This window comes from Pseudophryne corroboree, chromosome 9 (assembly GCF_028390025.1).
Source record: "Pseudophryne corroboree isolate aPseCor3 chromosome 9, aPseCor3.hap2, whole genome shotgun sequence".
NCBI classification, from domain to species: Eukaryota; Metazoa; Chordata; class Amphibia; order Anura; family Myobatrachidae; genus Pseudophryne; species Pseudophryne corroboree.
The window spans coordinates 232,748,869-232,773,690 of NC_086452.1; the positions used below are offsets into that span (position 1 = coordinate 232,748,869).

Below are 24,822 nucleotides of genomic sequence, written 5' to 3' on the forward strand. Positions count from 1 at the left end.
GTTATGCCCCCTTGTAGTTTAGGCCCTGTAGTTACACCCCCAGTAGTAATGCCCCTGTAGTTATGCCACCAGTAGTTTGCCCCCAGTAGATGCCCCTCTGTAGTTTTCCCCCCAGTAGTAATGCTCCCCCAGTAGTTTGTCCCCAGTAGATGCCTCTCAGTAGTTTGCCCCCCAGTAGTAATGCCCTCCTGTAGTTTGCCCCAGTAGCTTGCCCCTTGTAGTTTGCCCCCAGTAGTAATGACCCTCAGTAGTTTGCCCCCAGTAGTAATGCCCTCCTGTAGTTTGCCACCAGTATTAATGTCCCCCAGTAGTTTGCCCCCAGTAGTAATGTCCCCCAATAGTTTGCCCCCCAGTAGATGCCCCCCAGTAGTAATGCCCTGGAAGTGAAACGGCAACACGACTGGATTCTATATATTCCGAATTCGATAGAGAGAGCTCAGGAGCTCATGACACTGGTCAGGAATCTATTCAAACTAAAACAGGTGTCAGTGCATTACTGCACTCGAGTCCTGGGAAGGATGGTGGCATCATACGAGGCCATCCCCTTCGGCAGGTTCCATGCGAGGACCTTCCAATGGGACTTACTAGACAAGTGGTCCGGATCACATCTTCAGATGCATCGGTTAATCACCCTATCCCCCAGGGCCAGGGTGTCTCTCCTGTGGTGGCTGCGGAGTGCTCACCTTCTCGAGGGCCGCAGATTCGGCATTCAGGACTGGGTCCTGGTGACCACGGATGCAAGCCTCCGAGGGTGGGGGGCAGTTAGACAGGGAAGAAATTTCCAAGGTTTGTGGTCAAGTCAACAGACTTGTCTTCACATCAATATCCTGGAACTATTGGGCCATATACAACGCCCTAAGTCAAGCGGAGATCCTACTTCGCGACCAACCGGTTCTGATCCAGTCAGACCGGAGGGGCTCATGTAAACCGCCAAGGCGGCACAAGGAGCAGGGTGGCGAGGGTAGAAGCCACCAGAATTCTTCGCTGGGCGGAGAATCAAGTAAGCGCACTGTCAGCAGTGTTCATTCCGGGAGCGACCTCCACCCGGGAGAGTGGGGACTTCATCAGGAAGTCTTCACGCAGTTTGCAAATTGATGGGAACTGCCTCAGGTGGACTTGATGGCGTCTCACCTCAATAAGAAGCTAAAAAAGGTATTACGCCAGGTCAAGGGACCCTCAGGCGATAGCTGTGGTCGCACTAGTAACACCGTGGGTGTTCCAGACGGTCTAGGTATTCCCTCCTCTTCCTCTCATACCCAAGGGCTGAGAATTGTAATAAAAGGAGGAGGGAGAACAATATTCTTTGCTCCGGATTGGCCAAGAAGAACTTGGTACCCAGAACTACAAGAAATGATCTCAGAGGACCCATGGCCTCTGCCGCTCAGACAGGACCTGCTGCAGCAGGGGCCCTCTCTGTTCCAAGACTTACCGCGGCTGCGTTTGACGGCATGGCGGTTGAACGCCGGATCCTAAAGGAAAAGGGCATTCCGGATGAAGTCATTCCTACGCTGATAAAAGCTAGGAAGGATGTGACAGCAAAACATTATCACCGCATATGGCGAAAATATGTTGCTTGGTGTGAGGCCAGGAAGGCCCCAACAGAGGAATTCCAGCGGGGTCGATTTCTGCACTTCCTACAGTCAGGAGTGACTATGGGCCTAAAATTGGGATCCATAAAAGTCCAGATTTCGGCCCTGTCTATTTTCTTTCAAAAAGGACTGACTTCACTGCCTGGGAAATAATTTTCTTAGACAGCCGAGAAACTGAGGTGTCTATCATTGGGGGAGTCTCCCATTTGTGTCTGTCCTCAGGGAAAGGGTACGATACACGAATCCTTCTGGGAAGGGTAAATTTCTTCTCAGGGTTAGCCCAGGATTCTTCAAAGAAAGCATTCAAATCCTTTGAAGGAGGAAAAGTCACAACCTGCTTTTTATTTAATTTAAAATAATCCTTTTCCTCTGGGACCAGTGTTGTTTCAGGAAACTCCAACACTTCCTTTACAGCAACTATCATACATTGTATGCCTTTGGCTAATTTTGGGTCTACCCCTCTCAAATCCCCAGTGTCGACGTCAGAGTCGGAATCTGTGTCTGTGTCCCCTTGCATTATCTGGGCCAGAGACCTTTTCTGGAAACTGGATGGGACCCGAGTGGATGATATGGAGGGGTCAGTAAACAGTGCATCCTCCACAGACTGCCTCCAATATTTAGTCTGTTGTTCAGACTCAGAGAATTTCTTTGCAAGCATTGACATATTCTTTTGCAACTTTCTCACCCACTCCGGCTCCTTCTGAGAGGGAAGGGCCATCACATTATCCACTTGTGCATCTAAATGGGTTCTTCCTGGGAAGAACCCTCCCGAATGTCTGACATGTTACACACTTGTACACACACACACACACACACACACACACACACACACACACACACACACACACACACACCCTTCACACAGGGGAGCTATTGGGGACAGACCCACACTAAAGTCTGTCAGAGAGACACAGAGGGAATTGCCAGTCCACACACTGCGCCTTATTGTGAATTGTGGAAATATTACCCACTTACAGCACATATACCAATAATAGGCCCACAGACCTAATTATAATGAACACTCTCTGCCCCTTCTATAACACCCTGTACTTGTATCAGCGTTGTCATGAGGAGAAACAGCGTTCAGGAGCTTCACACTGGAGTTTCTGCAGGAGAAAATGGCACCCAGTGAGTGTTCTGGCAAGTCTGAGGAGAAGCCCCGCCCTTCAGCCTCAGCAATGTAATATTTATACTGTCTGGGGATGGCACATCAGCGGCTGTACATGTATGTACCCTTTTTGCCAGTGAGAGTAAGGTTTTAAAACATGCCCTCAGAGCGCCCCCCCCCCCCCCCCCCCTGCACGCGCTCTGCACCCTTGTGCTGAGAGACATGGCACGCTATGTGCGCGTGTACCTGTATGCCGCCAAAGATGACCGGAGGATCCCCCTAGCCTTCTGACTTCTGGCTCTGTTAGGGGGTGGCGGCAGTGCTGTGGGAGTGAACGCTGGCCAGGCTTCTTGGGCTGTGTTCAGTACCCTTCAGGAGCTAATGGTGTCCTGTCAGCGGAAGCAGAACCATTAACTAATTGAGAAGTTGGTTCCTACTCCCCCCCTAAGTCCCACGAAGCATGGAAGCTGTTGCCAGCAGCTTCCCTGTAAAATAAAAAACCTAAGAAAATCTTTTTTTCGGCAAAGCTCTGTAGCGCTCCACTAGTGTGAATCCAGTCTCCTGGGCACATTTTCTAAACTGAGGCCTGGAGGAGGGGCATAGAGGGAGGAGCCAGTTCACACTGTTGAAAAGTCTTAAAGTGCCGAAGGCTCCTGCGGAACCATCTATACCGCATGGTACTAAAATGGACCACAGCATCCTCTAGGACGTAAGAGAAACTGGAGTATCCTTTGCTTGTAAGTAATTGAGATATATGATACAAAAATGTGGAGGCTGTAATCCCAATCATGAAAGAGAGTCGGGAGATTCCTTCCACCCTGCGATTTTCCAGTTGAGATGGGAGGTAACGTGCCGATGGAATCTACGTAGAGAAAACGGTACCCACAACTGTACCTGTATCCCAATTAATATATATATATATATATATATATATATGTATATTATTAGAGAGGAGTAGGTTCGGTTCTCAGAGAACCGACCTCCCCCCGAACTTCACGTAATGAGCCCGGATCCCAGTCAGGCTCGAGTTTTCCCACCTGACTCGGAAACCAGAACGAGGCAAATTGTCATCATCCTGCTGTTGGATTCTCACGTGGTTTGGATTTTATATAAGGAGCCGTGCATCGCCGCCATTTTCACTCCGGCATTGGAGAGTGTAGCGAGAGGACGTGTCTTCGTCCTCAGTGTGCTGCATCAGTTCAATGGTGGTGTATTGTGCTGCATCAGTCCAATGGTGGTGTCCCTGTGCTGCTGTATATGTCCAGTGTTACTGCTGTATACAGTATGTCCAGTGATACTTCCATATATGTCCATTGATACTGCCATATATATCTAGCGGTACTGCCGTATAACTCCAGTGATCCTGCCATATAATTCCAGTGGTATTGGCGTATAAATCCAGTCCAGTGATACTGCTGTATATGTACAGCGATACTGCTGTATATGTCCAGTGATCCTGCTGTATAAGTCCAGTGATACTACCGTATATGTCCATTGATACTGCCGTATATGTCCAGTGGTACTGCCGTATAAATCCAGTGATCCTGCCGTATATATCCAGTGGTACTGGCGTATAATTCCAGTGATCCTGCTGTATAATTCCAATGGTACTGGCATATAAATCCACTCCAGTGATACTGCCGTATATGTCCAGTGATCCTGCCGTATAATTCTAGTGATCCTGCCGTATATGTCCAGTGGTACTGCCATATAATTCCAGTGATTCTGCCGTATATATACACATATATATATATATATATATATATATATATACCCTGTTTCAAAGCAGATTACTGAGGCCATAACAACTATGCTAGTGTTAGACGTGAGTCTGGTATCTGCCATTAGTGCAGTGGGACTGCAGTGCCAACCCTTGATGGGCCAGGTGTTTGTGCCACACGCTTGTGTTGCTTAGCTTAGTCATACAGCTACCTCATTGCCCTCTTTTACTTCTTGGTATGATGTGCTGTTTGGGTACTATTTTTTTTTAAGTGACCTCCTGTCTGACATTGCAATGCCACTCCTAGATGGGCCAATTGTTTGTGTCGCTTAGCTTAGTCATACAGCTACCTCATTGCACCTCTTTTTCTTCTTTGCATGATATGCTGTTTGGGGCCTAGTTATTTTAAGTGCCATCCTGCCTGCCACTGCAGTGCCACTCCTTGTGTCGCTTAGCTTAGTCATACAGCAACCTTGGTGCACCTCTGTTTCATCTTTGCGTCATGTGCTGTTTGGGGCATGCTTTTTAAATTGCCATCCTGTGTGACACTGCCATCTAAATCCAGGGGTACTGCCGTATAAGTCCAACAATTGCAGAATTTTTGAAAAATGACAGGGGTGTGCAGGAGATGCGGTCAGTAGACTGAAAAATTGCGGGCCACTTTCGACATTCAGCAACTGCATGCCACTACTAGATAGGCCAGGTGGTTGTGTCGCTTAGCTTAGTCATACAGCTACCTCATTGCACCTCTTTTACATCTTTGCATGATGTGCTGTTTGGGCCCTTTTTTTTTATATCTGCAATCCTATCTGCCACTGCAGTGCCACTCCTAGATGGGCCAGGTGTTTGTGCCGCACACTTGTGTTGCTTAGCTTGGCCATCCAGCTACCTCATTGCACCTCTTTTTCTTCCTTGCATCATGTGCTGTTTGGGGCCTAATTTTTTTATGTGCTATCCTGTCTACAATGTCAGTGCCACTCCTAGATGGGCCAGGTGTTTGTGCCGCACACTTGTGTTGCTTAGCTTAGTCATAAAGCCACCTTAATGCAATATTTTGGCCTAAAAACAATATTGTGAGGTGTGAGGTATTCAGAATATACTGTAAATTAGTGGAAATTAATGTTATTGAGGTTAATAATACCGTAGGTTCAAAATTACACCCAAATTCTGTGATTTTAGCAGTTTTTATGTTTTTTTCAAAAATCTTCCAGATCCAAAACCAAAACACAAAAGGGTGGTTTTGGCAAAACCATCCAAAACCAAAACACGAAACGTGCCCGCCGCACATCATATATATATATATATATATATGTATATATATATATATATATACACACACACATACACACACACACATATATACATACACACACATAGATGTAAATTTTTTTAATATATATATATATATATATATACACACACACACACATCAATAGATAAATAGATACATACATACATACATACACATCTGCACATAAATATACTTATCCCACATAAATATACATATCCAGATGTTTGAAAAACGGTGGACCAGATGAAACTCCTTGCTGGAGAGGAGATGGAATACTACCATAGCGTAGACTTCCATTCATAAATAGGGGAGAAGACTGGAAATCATCAATGGATGGCAGAGCGCTGCCAGACATTTCTGTCAACATTCTTCATTCTCCCTAACCAGTAAGAATAGGATGTACACATACTGTATACAGTACATACAGTATATACTGTATACTGACTTATACAGATATGTAATGTATATATTCAAAATCATTGGAAGGCAACAGTAAGACATAAAATGACACCAAGTGTCAATTTCTGTCTTCCCGATACTCCTCAGCCTTACCAGCAAACCAGCTCCTGGGAATAAAAAATAAACTGCCTATTCACAGCATTCCAAGCTTCCGTTAGTGGGCAGCTCTGCTGTATAGGGACGCTCAAAACACTGAGTGGAAAACTCCCGCCTTACGCCTGTAGGCGAAAGGTCTAGCCCTGGGAGTGTATCAGGAAGCTAGAACCGCCTCTCATGGCGTCTATATGTGCTGTACAGCAGTGGTTCTCAGCCACGATCCTCAAGTACCCCCAACAGTTCATGTTTTCCAGGACACTTAGCTGTTGAACAGGTGTATTCAGCACTCACTGACACATTTTAAAAGACCCACAGGTGGAGCAAATTATTTCACTTGCAATCCTGTAAGGAGACCTGGAAAACATGAACTGTTGGGGGTACTTGAGGACCGAGCTTGAGAACCAGTGCTGTACAGAATCACAATTTTGCGAAAACTGGAACAGAAAGGAAAGCATGGAACATACCTTAAATTATCATGTATACAAAGTCCTGTCTAACATACCTCCCAACATGACCTTCTCCAGGAAGGACAGAATGCTCTGCTCCTGGACTTCCCTCTTACTCTATGATTGCCAGCACCTGTACTGAAACACCTTTCATATTCATTAACCTGTTCAACACAGGTGCTGGCAATCATAATTAAGAGAAAAGTCCAGGAGCAGAGCATTTTGTCCCTCCTGGAGAGGGTCATGTTGGGAGGTATGGTCTAATCAGGATCTGATGAGCCTCAAATACTTCCCTGTTCATTTTAGCTAAATTTAGCTGGGCGGAGAAAACCCGACTTGACTGTAGTCAAATTTACCCTCAGTCAGATGCCTGTATTATATGAATCTGTGGAAAATACAGACTGGAATACATCTTAGTGAAAGTTCCCAAGACAGTGCACAGCCCGATGTGTTAGCAATTACCACTGCAGAGTTTTATAAAACCCAAATCTGAGATTACATGACGTCTTTACTAGTGATGTGCACCGGACATTTTTCGGGTTTTGTGTTTTGGTTTTGGATTCGGTTCCGCGGCCGTGTTTTGGATTCGGACGCGTTTTGGCAAAACCTCACCGAAAATTTTTTGTCGGATTCGAGTGTGTTTTGGATTCGGGTGTTTTTTTCAAAAAACCCTAAAAAACAGCTTAAATCATAGAATTTGGGGGTCATTTTGATCCCATAGTATTATTGACCTCAATAACCATAATTTCCACTCATTTCCAGTCTATTCTGAACACCTCACAATATTATTTTTAGTCCTAAAATTTGCGCCGAGGTCGCTGGATGGCTAAGCTAAGCGACCCAAGTGGCCGACACAAACACCTGGCCCATCTAGGAGTGGCACTGCAGTGTCAGACAGGATGGCACTTCAAAAAAATTGTCCCCAAACAGCACATGATGCAAAGAAAAAAAGAGGCGCACCACGGTAGCTGTGTGACTAAACTAAGCGACCCAAGTGGCCGACACAAACACCTGGCCCATCTAGGAGTGGCACTGCAGTGTCAGACAGGATGGCACTTCAAAAAAATTGTCCCCAAACAGCACATGATGCAAAGAAAAAAAGAGGCGCACCACGGTAGCTGTGTGACTAAACTAAGCGACCCAAGTGGCCGACACAAACACCTGGCCCATCTAGGAGTGGCACTGCAGTGTCAGACAGGATGGCACTTCAAAAAAATTGTCCCCAAACAGCACATGATGCAAAGAAAAAAAGAGGCGCACCACGGTAGCTGTGTGACTAAACTAAGCGACCCAAGTGGCCGACACAAACACCTGGCCCATCTAGGAGTGGCACTGCAGTGTCAGACAGGATGGCACTTCAAAAAAATTGTCCCCAAACAGCACATGATTCAAAGAAAAATGAAAGAAAAAAGAGGTGCAAGATGGAATTGTCCTTGGGCCCTCCCACCCACCCTTATGTTGTATAAACAGGACATGCACACTTTAACGAACCCATCATTTCAGCGACAGGGTCTGCCACACGACTGTGACTGAAATGACGGGTTGGTTTGGGCCCCCACCAAAAAAAGAAGCAATCAATCTCTCCTTGCACAAACTGGCTCTACAGAGGCAAGATGTCCACCTCATCATCATTCTCTGATTCCTCACCCCTTTCACTATGTACATCCCCCTCCTCACAGATTATTAAATCGTCCCCACTGGAATCCACCATCTCAGGTTCCTGTGTACTTTCTGGAGGCAATTGCTGATGGTGAATGTCTCCACGGAGGAATTGATTATAATTCATTTTGATGAACATCATCTTCTCCACATTTTCTGGAAGTAACCTCGTACGCCAAATGCTGACAAGGTGAGCGGCTGCACTAAACACTCTTTAGGAGTACACACTGGAGGGAGGGCAACTTAGGTAGAATAAAGCCAGTTTGTGCAAGGGCCTCCAAATTGCCTCTTTTTCCTGCCAGTATACGTACGGACTGTCTGACGTGCCTACTTGGATGCGGTCACTCATATAATCCTCCACCATTCTTTCAATGGTGACAGAATCATATGCAGTGACAGTAGACGACATGTCAGTAATCGTTGCCAGGTCCTTCAGTCCGGACCAGATGTCAGCACTCGCTCCAGACTGCCCTGCATCACCGCCAGCGGGTGGGCTCGGAATTCTTAGCCTTGCTCTATGGCAGGTACATAGATGATCTTTTTATTGTCTGGCATGGAAACATTTCCTCTGTTAATAAATTTGTTGATTTTCTAAATACCAACACGTACGGTCTCACCTTCACCAGCACTATACATAATACAGAGATTACGTTTTTGGACATTGCACTACACGCCAGATCAGATACAGGTGAACTTTTGACTAAAACTTACAAGAAAGAGGTGGATTGTTGTTCCTTCCTCAACTACTCAAGTTGCCATTATCGTCCCTGGCTGCGGAATATTCCCAAAAGCCAGTATTTAAGACTGAGGAGGAATTGTTCAACAGACTCTGATTTCTTTATACAGAGCAATGAACTCACGCAGTCATTTAAAGAACAGGGTTATCCCCAGGAGGTTTTGGATGAAGCTCTCTCCCAAATTTCTATGAGAGATAGAGAAGAACTTCTCTCGGTGAGAGATCCAGACACTCCCCCCTTGTCAACTTTAACTAATCAGGAACCAATCTTTATTTCTAAATTTAACAGTGCCTCAAACTCAGTTAGAAAAATAATCAAGAAAAAATTCCCTTTATTAAAAATGGATAGAGTTCTGGCAGATTCCCTTGAACAAGAAGCAAGAATCACATTTAAGAAAACTATGAATCTACAAAATTATTTATCTCCTAGTCACTTCACAATATCTAAAGAACAGAACCATGTAAATTCCTGTCCAAGTAGCCTAAGAATAGGGTGTTATAGATGTAATAAATCTAAATGTATCACCTGTAGTTTTATCAAAGAAGGTACTCAGTTCCTGTCATGTAGAACTAAAGAATCCTTTGATATAGTGGGCAATATAAACTGCCTAACCACATTTGTTATATACTTAATTTCATGTAACTGTGGGAGCCAATATGTTGGCAGAACTACACGTTCTCTTAACACTAGGTTCCTGGAACATAGAAGAATAATAAACAAAAAATCAATGAATCATAGTGTACCTAGACATGTCAACTCACTACATGGAGGTGAATGTAGTGTTCTACATATACAAGGAGTGGAACATGTAAAGCAGACATTTCGTGGTGGGGATAGATATAGTCTCCTTTGTAATAGGGAGGCTTACTGGATATGTGTTCTAGATACCCTGTTCCCTTTGGGTCTCAATGAGAACATTGAGCTAAATAATGTATGAAAAACAACCTCTACTGGTTTCTTTCCATCTCTCTCTCCTTGATATTTTGTGTACCGGGGCTGGCCGGGCCGGTCCTTGGGGTCTGCCGGCGGTGCATGTTTTCCGGGTCTCCTGGAGATCTGTGGAGCTGTCGGATGGGGGTGAGTGCGGCACATCTTGACTGGTGGTGACTGCACTTGTGCGCCAGCTGGGTGGTCTGGGGGATGTGGGCTGTTGGTGGATCTCGGGGACTGGTTTGGCCAGCCCTGCTATATACCAATTGGATCTGTTCATATTTTATATCATATAAGTTATATTTTCCATTGGGCTGAGCTAAATTGGTGCTGTGCCCCCCCCCCCCTCCTTCTCCCCCCCCCCCCTTCATAAAAATGTCACAAATATGAAAAATAAGGAATATATAAAAAATAAAAATAAAAATAAAAATAAAAATAAAAATATTAAAAGGATAAAAATTATAGAAATAATAAATGCATATCAGTAATTATTCTCATGTTGGTCTAGAACCGACGACCTCTCTCACTATGGCCCGGCTACGTATCCACTAGACCACTGTGGATGCTTGATAAAGATAGAGATTTTTCAGATATAAGCCTTTTAAGAAATTATAACGCTAGATCATATCTAGTCTCCTCTGGGATGCCGCTTTTTACTAATTATTAAACATTAAAACATGATGTGTATATATATATACATATGGATACATCTGATACTTATGTATGAGATTTGATGTGAGTTATTGTTACACGAGATCTGTCAGAAGGATAAGTAATATAAACAGACATTGCATAATCTGAGCAGCAGACTCAGTATTAATATCTATATATTGTTTCGTCAGGACTCGTGTTATCAATTCTCCTATTTACTGTTTTCTTTTTCATTATCTAAAATATATGCTCTTACTATTGTAAAATACTATTTTAAACAATACATGTGTACCAAAATAAATGTGTGAGCTAATTACCCGAGTGATGCAGCGCTGATGATCGCTCAGGTGTATGTATTACCACTGAAATCGCTGATTGGATATAAGGGGATCTGATTATCCATTGACAATCACCACACCGTGCAAAAACTCAGGTGTGCACATTACTATCCCAATGCTGATTGGACATTAAAGCATTTAAATATCCATTCACCCCTGTATTGGACTTCTACACCTCCTGATGAAATCGCCGGTTGTTTGGGGCGGAGAAACGCGTTGAGGGCTGCGGGCACTGTTTGTCCATTGAAGGAGTCCTCATTTATCCTCCAACACCTTGGCTAATCCTGAGATTTTCTCCCTTCTGGCGTTTGGTGAGCTGATACATCCAGATGCTCCACCGCTGTGCTTGAAAAGCCCCGTCAGCGGACCGACTGTTGAGAACCTGTGACACCTCTTCTCGGAATACATAAGAGCAATTCATCTAACTGCTCACAGTCCGTACCGCAAAACTGCCATCGACGGGAATCAGCGGTGATCAGCCAGCAAGGGTGAGACCAGTGCCTCGTAAATTGAGGATACTTATAATTAATACAAAGTACCCATTAACAATTACACCGTGGGACGGTTTCTTATACTTAACTATTCAAAATTGGAGGACTTCCTGATTTCACCATATCATATGTGGACTGCAGTACTGCTTTTTAACAAGAGCTAATTAGCTGAAATTACGTATATTATATATTCAATCAATGTATTGTGATTTTATGATATTTGATAGCTACTAGGTAGACTGTTTATAATGTGGTAATCATTTTTTAAAAAATAAATAAAATCTTTTTTAATTTACCAGCAGCGCTCCTTATGTTTCCATTTGAAACTTAAATTATCTGTTTAGTATAAAAGGCATCCAGTTGCCACATAGGAGCTGCTTTCCAAATACAATTAAAACTAAACTGGTACACATGAAATATATAACATTGAATTAGCGCCCGATTAAGCAAGTTTATGTGCATTGCCAATTGCTGATGGTGAATATCTCCACGGAGGAATTGATTATAATTCATTTTGATGAACATCATCTTCTCCACATTTTCTGGAAGTAACCTCGTACGCCAAATGCTGACAAGGTGAGCGGCTGCACTAAACACTCTTTAGGAGTACACACTGGAGGGAGGGCAACTTAGGTAGAATAAAGCCAGTTTGTGCAAGGGCCTCCAAATTGCCTCTTTTTCCTGCCAGTATACGTACGGACTGTCTGACGTGCCTACTTGGATGCGGTCACTCATATAATCCTCCACCATTCTTTCAATGGTGACAGAATCATATGCAGTGACAGTAGACGACATGTCAGTAATCGTTGCCAGGTCCTTCAGTCCGGACCAGATGTCAGCACTCGCTCCAGACTGCCCTGCATCACCGCCAGCGGGTGGGCTCGGAATTCTTAGCCTTTTCATCGCACCCTCAGTTGCGGGAGAATGTGAAGGAGGAGCAGTTCACGGGTTACGTTCCGCTTGACTTGACAATTTTCTCACCAGCAGGTCTTTGAACCTCTGCAGACTTGTGTCTGCCGGAAAGAGAGATACAACGTAGGTTTTAAATCTAGGATCGAGCACGGTGGCCAAAATGTAGTGCTCTGATTTCAACAGATTGACCACCCGTGAATCCTGGTTAAGCGAATTAAGGGCTCCATCCACAAGTCCCACATGCCTAGCACAATCGCTCTGTTTTAGCTCCTCCTTCAATGTCTCCGGCTTCTTCTGCAAAAGCCTGATGAGGGGAATGACCTGACTCAGGCTGGCAGTGTCTGAACTGACTTCACGTGTGGCAAGTTCAAAGGGTTGCAGAACCTTGCACAACGTTGAAATCATTCTCCACTGCGCTTGAGTCAGGTGCATTCCCCCTCCTTTGCCTATATCGTGGGCAGATGTATAGGCTTGAATGGCTTTTTGCTGCTCCTCCATCCTCTGAAGCATATAGAGGGTTGAATTCCACCTCGTTACCACCTCTTGCTTCAGATGATGGCAGGGCAGGTTCAGGACTGTTTGGTGGTGCTCCAGTCTTCTGTACACGGTGGCTGAATGCCGAAAGTGGCCCGCAATTTTTTGGGCCACCGACTGCACCTCTTGCACGCCCCTGTCGTTTTTTAAATATTTCTGCACCACCAAATTCAATGTATGTGCAAAACATGGGACGTGCTGGAATTTGCCCAGATGTAATGCACGCACAATATTGGTGGCATTGTCCGATGTCACAAATCCCCAGGAGAGTCCAATTGGGGTAAGCCATTCTGCGATGATGTTCCTGAGTTTCTGTAAGAGGCTGTCAGCTGTGTGCCTCTTATGGAAAGCGGTGATACAAAGCGTAGCCTGCCTAGGAACGAGTTGGCGTTTGCGAGATGCTTCTACTGGTGCCGCCGCTGCTGTTCTTGCTGCGGGAGGCAATACATCTACCCAGTGGGCTGTCACAGTCATATAGTCCTGAGTCTGCCCTGCTCCACTTGTCCACATGTCCGTGGTTAAGTGGACACGGGTACAACTGCATTTTTTAGGACACTGGTGACTCTTTTTCTGAGGTCTGTGTACATTTTCGGTATCGCCTGCCTAGAGAAATGGAACCTAGATGGTATTTGGTACCGGGGACACAGTACCTCAATCAAGTCTCTAGTTGCCTCTGAATTAACGGTGGATACCGGAACCACGTTTCTCACTGCCCAGGCTGCCAAGGCCTGAGTTATCCGCTTTGCAGCAGGATGACTGCTGTGATATTTCATCTTCCTCGCAAAGGACTGTTGGACAGTCAATTGCTTACTGGAAGTAGTACAAGTGGTCTTCCGACTTTCCCTCTGGGATGACGATCGACTCCCAGCAGCAACAACAGCAGCGCCAGCAGCAGTAGGCGTTACACTCAAGGATGCATCGGAGGAATCCCAGGCAGGAGAGGACTCGTCAGACTTGACAGTGACATGGCCTGCAGGACTATTGGCTTCGATGTCTAAGGAGGAAATTGACACTGAGGGAGTTTGTGGTGTGGTTTGCAGGAGCTTGGTTACAAGAGGAAGGGATTTAGTGGTCAGTGGACTGCTTCCGCTGTCCCCCAAAGTTTTTGAACTTGTCAATGACTTGTGATGAATGCGCTCCAGGTGACGTATAAGGGAGGATGTTCCTAGGTGGTTAACGTCCTTACCCCTACTTATTACAGCTTGACAAAGGCAACACACGGCTTGACACCTGTTGTCCGCATTTCTGTTGAAATAATTCCACACCGAAGAAGTGATTTTTTTTGTAATTTGACCAGGCATGTTAATGGCCATTGTCGTCCCACGGACAACAGGTGTCTCCCCGGGTGCCTGACTTAAACAAACCACCTCACCATCAGAATCCTCCTTGTCAATTTCCTCCCCAGCGCCAGCAACACCCATATCCTCATCCTGGTTTACTTCAACACTGACATCTTCAATTTGACTATCAGGATCTGGACTGCGGGTGCTCCTTCCAGCACTTGCAGGGGGCGTGCAAATGGTGGAAGGTGCAAGCTCTTCCAATCCAGTGTTGGGAAGGTCAGGCATCGCAACCGACACAATTGGACTCTCCTTGGGGATTTGTGATTTCGAAGAATGCACAGTTCTTTGCTGTGCTTTTGCCAGCTTAAGTCTTTTCTTTTTTCTAGCGAGAGGATGAGTGCTTCCATCCTCATGTGAAGCTGAACCACTAGCCATGAACATAGGCCAGGGACTCAGCCGTTCCTTGCCACTCCGTGTCGTAAATGGCATATTGGCAAGTTTATGCTTCTCCTCAGACGCTTTTAATTTAGATTTTTGGGTCATTTTACTGAACTTTTGTGTTTTGGATTTTACATGCTCTGTACTATGACATTGGACATCGGCCTTGGCAGACGACGTTGATGGCATTTCATTGTCTCGGCCATGACTAGTGGCAGCAGCTTCAGCACGAGGTGGAAGTGGATCTTGATCTTTCCCTATTTTTTTAACCTCCACATTTTTGTTCTCCATATTTTTAATGCACACAACTAAAAGGCACCACAGGTATACAATGTAGATGGATGGATAGTATACTTTATGGATGACGAGTGACGACACAGAGGTAGATACAGCAGTGGCCTACCGTACTGCTATATACAGTATAATGGACCTGGTGGACACTGTCAGCAAACTGCTAAACTATGATTAAAAAAAAAAGCCACCACAGGTATACAATGTAGATGGATGGATAGTATACTTTATGGATGACGAGTGACGACACAGAGGTAGGTACAGCAGTGGCTTACCGTACTGCTATATACAGTATAATGGACCTGGTGGACACTGTCAGCAGACTGCTAAACTAGTACTACTAGTATAAAAAAAAAAGCCACCACAGGTATACAATGTAGATGGATGGATAGTATACTTTATGGATGACGAGTGACGACACAGAGGTAGGTACAGCAGTGGCCTATCGTACTGCTATATACAGTATAATGGACCTGGTGGACACTGTCAGCAGACTGCTAAACTAGTACTACTAGTATAAAAAAAAAGCCACAGGAGTGTTTTTCAGGCAGACAAACGTATACTGGTGGTCACTGTCAGCAAAACTGTGCACTGTACTCCTGCTATAGCTGCTCCCCAGTCCCCACATTTAAGCAGTGTGAGCACTCAGCACAGATATATCATGCAGCACACTGAGCACAGATATGGTATGGAGCATTTTTTTCAGGCAGAGAACGGATAAAAACTGGTGGTCACTTATCAGCAAAACTCTGCACTCTACTCCTCCTCACAGCGGCTCCCCAATCCTCCCCACAATAGTAAAATAAACAAGCAAAGCAATCAGATCAACTGTCTCATATGTAAACGGATAGGATGCCAGCCACGTCCTCTCCCTATCAATCTCAATGCACGTGTGAAAATGGCGGCGATGCGCGGTTGCTTGTATAGAATCCGAATCTCGCGAGAATCCGACAGCGGGATGATGACGTTCGGGCGCGCTCGGGTTAACCGAGCCATACGGGAGAATCCGAGTATGGCTCGGACCCGTGTAAAAAGGGTAAAGTTCGGGGGGGTTCGGTTTCTCGGAAACCGTACCCACTCTTACTAGTCTTTACTAGAGATGAGCGGATTCGGTTTTACTCGGATTTACTCGGTTCTCAAAACGTAATTTTATTGGCTCACGGATGTCATGTGTTTTGAATAGCCAATAAGATGCCGTTTTGAAAACCAAGTAAATCCGAGTAAAACCGTATCCGCTCATCTCTAGTCTTTACAGACGTGTTAGATTCAAATTACCTAGTTATACCGGTGGAAGTGTAATACTGCATGTTGTTCTAATTGTAAAGCGCAACGGAATATGCTGCACTATGGGGGTAATTCCAAGTTGATCGCAGCAGGATTTTTTTTTAGCAGTTGGGCAAAACCATGTGCACTGCAGGGGGGCAGATATAACATGTGCAGGGAGCGTTAGATTTGGGTGGGTTATTTTGTTCTGTGCAGGGTAAATACTGGCTGTTTTATTTTTACACTGCAATTTAGATTGCAGATTGAACTCACCGCACCCAAATCTATCTCTCTCTGCACATGTTATATCTGCCCCCCCCCCCCCCCCCCCTGCAGTGCACATGGTTTTGCCCAACTGCTAAAAAATTTCCTGCTGCGATCAACTTGGAATTACCCCCTATATAAGAAACTGCTAATAAATAAAAAATCATACCAGGTCAATGCGTAGAGTGGACAGAGCAACCCCTACTACCATCTCCTGTCTAAAATCCATTCAATACATTATATATATATTTACACACATATAAATCTCCTTGATAGAGGTGTCAAAAGGCAGAAAGGCGATAAATGCTGGTTGTCACTAAACTACCTGGCCATTAGAGGACACTGAAAACACAAAGTCAAAACAAGGATCTGTGCATACAGGACAGGGAGAACATTAGACAACGTGTTTGTTGCAAAGAGGCAACAAAAAAGATAGATTGCTTTTTGGAGCACTCTTTTATAACAAGTTTGATATGTAATTTGATATGATTGTAATGCTTAAAACGTAACCTTTAATTCATACTCCTAAAATAAAAGGGGTTGATCTGAGTAACATCAATTTATATGTAAATGTCACTCTGTTAATGCATTCATATATTTGCATCCCCCAAAAGTAAATGATATATATATAGCTCGTGAATTGAGTCAATGCTTCATACGTGGTAAAAATATATTAATCAAAATGATCACTAGTGACCCATAATTGGATGGTCATTAATAATCCATAATTGAACAATTGTATGCATAAATCTCAATATATTAGATAAATTCATAAATCCCAGTATGTGTATAAGTCACAGCCTGTATGGTTTTAGCTGTCAAAATTCAAATTCAGCGTTATATTCAGCTCTGTGCACCTGTAAGATACGGCTTGTTTCAAAAAATGTATCAATACTGGTTATGTGTCATATTGTACCAGACTCCTAGATACAAGTTACATATATCTGACATTGTATCACTTTTCCTTAGATTTCCAAGCCAAAGTATCAGGCTAATTCTATTCTACTCCAAAAAGTCCTAGATGGCACTTCTCACAATATCACTGTTTGTTCTTACTGAATCTGCATGGATGATCTCACATCCCTATTGATTTGAGAATAAAATAAGAATTTACTTACCGATAATTCTATTTCTCGTAGTCCGTAGTGGTTGCTGGGGACTCCGTAAGGACCATGGGGAATAGCGGCTCCGCAGGAGACTGGGCACAAAAGTAAAGCTTTAGAACTACCTGGTGTGCACTGGCTCCTCCCCCTATGACCCTCCTCCAAGCCTCAGTTAGGATACTGTGCCCGGTCGAGCGTACACAATAAGGAAGGATTTTGAATCCCGGGTAAGACTCATACCAGCCACACCAATCACACCGTATAACTCGTGATCTAAACCCAGTTAACAGCATGATAACAGAGGAGCCTCTAGAAAAGATGGCTCACTACAGCAATAACCCGATTTTTTTGGTAACAATAACTATGTACCAGTATTGCAGACAATCCGCACTTGGGATGGGCGCCCAGCATCCACTACGGACTACGAGAAATAGAATTATCGGTAAGTAAATTCTTATTTTCTCTAACGTCCTAAGTGGATGCTGGGGACTCCGTAAGGACCATGGGGATTATACCAAAGCTCCCAAACGGGCGGGAGAGTGCGGATGACTCTGCAGCACCAAATGAGAGAACTCCAGGTCCTCCTCAGCCAGGGTATCAATTTTGTAGAATTTTACAAACGTATTTGCTCCTGACCAAGTAGCTGCTCGGCAAAGTTGTAAAGCCGAGACCCCTCGGGCAGCCGCCCTAGATGAGCCCACCTTCCTTGTGGAATGGGCTTTTACAGATTTTGGCTGTGGCAGGCCTGCCACAGAATGTGCAAGCTGAATTGTACTACAAATCCAACGAGCAATAGTCTGCTTAGAAGCAGGAGCACCCAGCTTGTTGGGTGCATACAGAATAAACAACGAGTCAGATTTTCTGACTCCAGCCGTCCTGGAAACCTATATTTCCAGGGCTCTGACAACGTCTAGCAACTTGGAGTCCTCCAAGTCCCTAGTAGCCGCAGGCACCACAATAGGTTGATTCAGGTGAAACGCTGAAAACCACCTTAGGGAGAAACTGAGGACAAGTCCTCAATTCCGCCCTGTCCGAATGGAAAATCAGATGAGGGCTTTTACAGGATAAAGCCGCCAATTCTGACACGCACCTGGCCCAGGCCAGGGCCAACAGCATGACCACTTTCCATGTGAGATATTTTAACTCCACATATTTAAGTGGTTCAAACCAATGTGACTTTTGGAACCCAAAAACTAAATTTAGATCCCAAGGTGCCACTGGAGGCACAAAAGGAGGCTGTATATACAGTACTCCTTTCACAAACGTCTGAACTTCAGGGACTGAAGCTAGTTCTTTTTGGAAGAAAATTGACAGGGCCGAAATTTGAACCTTAATGGACCCCCATTTCAGGCCCATAGACACTCCTGTTTTCAGGAAATGTAGGAATCGACCTAGTTGAAAATTCCTCCGTCGGGGCCTTACTGGCCTCGCACCACGCAACATATTTTCACCAAATGCGGTGATAATGTTTTGCGGTTATATCTTTCCTGGCTTTGATCAGGATAGGGATGACTTCATCCGGAAAGCCTTTTTCCTTCAGGATCCGGCGTTCAACCGCCCTGCCGTTAATCGCAGCCGCTGTAAGTCTTGGAACAGACAGGGTCCTTGCTGGAGCAGGTCCCTTCTTAGAGGTAGAGGCCACGGATCCTCCGTGAGCATCTCTTGAAGTTCCGGTTACCAAATCCTTCTTGGCCAATCCAGAGCCACGAATATAGTGCTTACTCCTCTCCATCTTATAATTCTCAGTACCTTGGTTATGAGAGGCAGAGGAGGGAACACATACACTGACTGGTACACCCACTGTGTTACCAGAGCGTCTACAGCTATTGCCTGAGGGTCCCTTGACCTGGCGCAATACTTGTCGAGTTTTATAAACATGTGGAAGACTTCTGGGTGAAGTCCCCACTCTCCCGGGTGGAGGTCGTGTCTGCTGAGGAAGTCTGCTTCCCAGTTGTCCACTCCCGGAATGAATACTGCTGACAGTGCTATCATATGATTTTCCGCCCAGCGAAGAATCCTTGCAGCTTCTGCCATTGCCCTTCTGCTTCTTGTGTCACCCTGTCTGTTTACGTGGGTGACTGCCGTGATGTTGTCTGAATGGATCAACTCCGGGTGACCTTGAAGCAGAGGTCTTGCTGAGCTTAGAGCATTGTAAATGGCCCTTAGCTTCAGGATATTTATGTGAAGTGATGTCTCCAGGCTTGACCATAAGCTCTGGAAATTCCTTCCCTGTGTGACTGCTCCCCAGCCTCGCAGGCTGGCATCCGTGGTCACCAGGACCCAGTCCTGAATGTGCGGCCCTCTAGAAGATGAGCACTCTGCAACCACCACAGGAGAGACACCCTTGTGCTTGGTGACAGGGTTATCCGCTGATGCATCTGAAGATGCGACCCAGACCATTTGTCCAGCAGGTCCCACTGGAAAGTTCTTGCGTGGAATCTGCCGCATGGGATTGCTTCATAGGAAGCCACCATTTTTCCCAGAACCATTTCATTGATGTACTGAGACTTGGCTCGGTTATAGGAGGTTCCCGACTTCGGATAACTCCCTGACTTTCTCCTCCGGGAGAAACACCTTTTTCTGAACTGTGTCCAGGATCATCCCTAAGAACAGAAGACGAGTCGTCGGAATCAGCTGCGATTTTGGAATATTGAGAATACAATCGTGCTGCCGCAACACTACCTGAGATAGTGCTACACTGACCTCCAACTGTTCCCTGGATCTTACCCTTATCAGGGAATCGTCCAAGTAAGGGATAACTAAAATTCCCTTCCTTCGAAGGAGTATCATCATTTCGGCCATTACCTTGGTAAAGACCCGGGGTGCCGTGGACCATCCATACGGCAGCGTCTGAACTGATAGTGACAGTTCTGTACCATAAACCTGAGGTACCCTTGGTGAGAAGGGTAAATTGGGACATGAAGGTAAGCATCCTTGATGTCCCGAGACATCATGTAGTCCCCTTCTTCCAGGTTCGCAATCACTGCTCTGAGTGACTCAATCTTGAATTTGAACCTCTGTATGTAAGTGTTCAAAGATTTTAGATTTAGAATCGGTCTCACCGAGCCGTCCGGCTTCGGTACCACAACAGTGTGGAATAATACCCCGTTCCCTGTTGCAGGAGGGGTACCTTGATTATCACCTGCTGGGAATACAGCTTGTGAATGGCTTCCAAAACTGTCTCCCTGTCAGAAGGAGACATCGGTAAAGCCGACTTTAGGAAACGGCGAGAGGGAGACGTCTCGAATTCCAATTTGTACCCCTGAGATATCACCTGAAGGATCCAGGGGTCTACTTGCGAGTGAGCCCACTGCGCGCTGAAATTCATTGAGACGGGCCCCCACCGTGCCTGATTCTGCTTGTAAAGCCCCAGCGTCATACTGAGGGCTTGGCAGAGGCGAGAGAGGGTTTCTGTTCCTGGGAACTGGCTGATTTCTGCAGCCTTTTTCCTCTCCCTCTGTCACGGGGCAGAAATGAGGAACCTTTTGCCCGCTTGCCCACGAAAAGACTGCGCCTGATAATACGGCGTCTTCTCATGTTGAGAGGCGACCTGGGGTACAAACGTGGATTTCCCAGCTGTTGCCGTGGCCACCAGGTCTGAAAGACCGACCCCAAATAACTCCTCCCCTTAATAAGGCAATACTTCCAAATGCCGTTTGGAATCCGCATCACCTGACCACTGTCGTGTCCATAACCCTCTACTGGTAGAAATGGACAACGCACTTAGACTTGATGCCAGTCGGCAAATATTCCGCTGTGCATCACGCATATATAGAAATGCATCTTTTAAATGCTCTATAGGCAATAATATACTGTCCCTATCTAAGGTATCAATATTTTCAGTCAGGGAATCCGACCACGCCAACCCAGCACTGCACATCCAGGCTGAGGCGATTGCTGGTCGCAGTATAACACCAGTATGTGTGTAAATACCTTTTAGGATGCCCTCCTGCTTTCTATCAGCAGGATCCTTAAGGGCGGCCATCTCAGGAGAGGGTAGAGCCCTTGTTCTTACAAGCGTGTGAGCGCTTTATCCACCCTAGGGGGTGTTTCCCAACGCACCCTAACCTCTGGCGGGAAAGGATATAATGCCAATAACATTTTAGAAATTATCAGTTGTTATCGGGGGAAAACCACGCATCATCACACACCTCATTTAATTTCTCAGATTCAGGAAAACTACAGGTAGTTTTTCCTCACCGAACATAATACCCCTTTTTGGTGGTACTCGTATTATCAGAAATGTGTAAAACATTTTTCATTGCCTCAATCATGTAACGTGTGGCCCTACTGGAAGTCACATTTGTCTCTTCACCGTCGACACTGGAGTCAGTATCCGTGTCGGCGTCTATATCTGCCATCTGAGGTAACGGGCGCTTTAGAGCCCCTGACGGCCTATGAGACGTCTGGACAGGCACAAACTGAGTAGCCGGCTGTCTCATGTCAACCACTGTCTTTTATACAGAGCTGACACTGTTACGTAATTCCTTCCAACAGTTCATCCACTCAGGTGTCGACCCCCTAGGGGGTGACATCACTATTACAGGCAATCTGCTCCGTCTCCACATCATTTTTCTCCTCATACATGTCGACACAAACATACCGACATACAGCACACACACAGGGAATGCTCTGATAGAGGACAGGACCCCACTAGCCCTTTGGGGAGACAGAGGGAGAGTTTGCCAGCACACACCAGAGCGCTATATATATATACAGGGATAAGCTTATATAAGTGTTTTTCCCCTTATAGCTGCTGTATCTTTAATACTGCGCGTAATTAGTGCCCCCCCTCTCTTTTTTAACCCTTTCTGTAGTGTAGTGACTGCAGGGGAGAGCCAGGGAGCTTCCCTCCAACGGAGCTGTGAGGGAAAATGGCGCCAGTGTGCTGAGGAGATAGGCTCCGCCCCCTTATCGGCGGCCTTATCTCCCATTTTTCTATGTATTCTGGCAGGGGTTAAATGCATCCATATAGCCCCGGAGCTATATGTGATGCATTTTTTTTGCCATCCAAGGTGTTTTTATTGCGTCTCAGGGCGCCCCCCCCCCAGCGCCCTGCACCCTCAGTGACCGGAGTGTGAAGTGTGCTGAGAGCAATGGCGCACAGCTGCAGTGCTGTGCGCTACCTTGTTGAAGACAGGACGTCTTCTGCCGCCGATTTTCCGGACCTCTTCTGTCTTCTGGCTCTGTAAGGGGGCCGGCGGCGCGGCTCTGGGACCCATCCATGGCTGGGCCTGTGATCGTCCCTCTGGAGCTAATGTCCAGTAGCCTAAGAAGCCCAATCCACTCTGCACGCAGGTGAGTTCGCTTCTTCTCCCCTTAGTCCCTCGATGCAGTGAGCCTGTTGCCAGCAGGTCTCACTGAAAATAAAAAACCTAAAACTAAACTTTACACTAAGCAGCTCAGGAGAGCCACCTAGTGTGCACCCTTCTCGTTCGGGCACAAAAATCTAACTGAGGCTTGGAGGAGGGTCATAGGGGGAGGAGCCAGTGCACACCAGGTAGTTCTAAAGCTTTACTTTTGTGCCCAGTCTCCTGCGGAACCGCTATTCCCCATGGTCCTTACGGAGTCCCCAGCATCCACTTAGGACGTTAGAGAAATATTCATTCTGGATATCATATTAATTATTCCATAGGTCATGCATTCTAACATATTAAACATCAAGTGAGTCGATGGTAATAAGTATCCCACTGTTGAATAAAGTGGCAATTTAAACAGGTGAACACCGGTGTAGTTCAATAATTCTTACCACTGTGCAACGAACTACTAATGTAGTCATAGGCACCAATGATGTGAGTCATATAAAAAAGTATATTTTATACAATGACATGACATGTAAAATGACATCCATAGAAGATAATAATCATGAAAGAAAGTACAATCCGAGATGCCATCCCCCTCATCTGCTGCCCAGTATCTTTATAGAGCGGATACTGGGTGAGAGTAAGGGTTGTTGCCGGACTGATGGAAGAAGTAGATTCAGCGTCACTCTGTCATCCCGTATCTGGTGTTAGGTGGGTCCTGTTACCGAAGGCATTGCAGGATCCAAATTCGCCAGCGGAGACAGGTGAACGCTAGGAAAGACAGGTCAATGGTATAGGGTGTGTTATAGCCCCTAAATAAATTTATTAGGGTAATGCTCAGGCAACAGTATTTGATATCCCAAACACACGTCTATATAGTATTGCCAATGCTACTGAGTTTGTACCACTGATTGTGTGAATATTTCACGTGGTTACTATATCTTACTGCCTGGATACTGAACAGAATATGAGTATTGCCTATAAACTGTAATTACACATCCCAAACAGACGTGTACCTATTCACCAGCACTACTCAGATTGAATCCATAGTTGTAGGGTTTCTATGTGCGGCTACTATAGTTTGGCACAAAAAATGCTGAACATAATGCACAGGTACAAGTTGTGTTGCTAATTCATAAACACTCGGCTATATCAGCCACATATTTTATTCACGGCTTCCCCCGCCGTATCATACCGTAACCATAAGGCTGTGTTCTTTAGACTTGAGCTGAGCGGCTTCCCTCGCAGTGTCCCAAGTCACACATGTATAAATGTTATTTAATACCGCTCAAATTGAGCCTATGGTTACAGGATTTATGCACACAGTTGCTGCAGCTTAAGAATTTTAATCAAAACACGAAAACGGAATTACCTGTGAATTGGAATTGCATATCCCAAGCACATATGTACCTATACTCTCAGCATTTCTTGGATCAAATGACTACAGAATCTATCTCATTTCACCACGTCGGCTTGATCACCAGTCAGGCTGACTGGTGATCAAGCCGACGTGGTGAAACGTTCGTTCAGTCTGAACTGATGAGTCACAGCCGGATGGATACGGCACCTCACAGCGGGGGAAGCAGCGCGATCCGAGCCTGAGGACCGCAGCCACACGCAGTCACACGGTCACGGCTCTGTACAGCAAAGGAAGCCGCTAATGAAATATGAAAGGAATGGTTACCTCTGACTGCACTGGTGGCAAATATAGCTAAGTGTTTATCAATTGGTAATATAATGTGCATCGCTATACTATGCCTAGCAGTCAGATATCAAGCGGTAGCAGCCATATGTAAAAATCTTATAACTACGGGTTATTCTGAGCCGTTTTTGACAAACAGATATAATTGTTTGGGTTATATGATTTCAGCCTATATACAACTCCTATATCGTGTCTAGCAGTATACCTTTAAAGC

General features: G+C 45.4%; 1 protein-coding gene across 4 annotated transcripts in view; it reads right to left on the minus strand.

The window, feature by feature from the left end:
• LOC134957932 (complement factor H-like) overlaps positions 1-24,822 on the minus strand; it is a 1,300,757-nt gene that overhangs the window by 92,907 nt on the left and 1,183,028 nt on the right. The window lies entirely within an intron of this gene.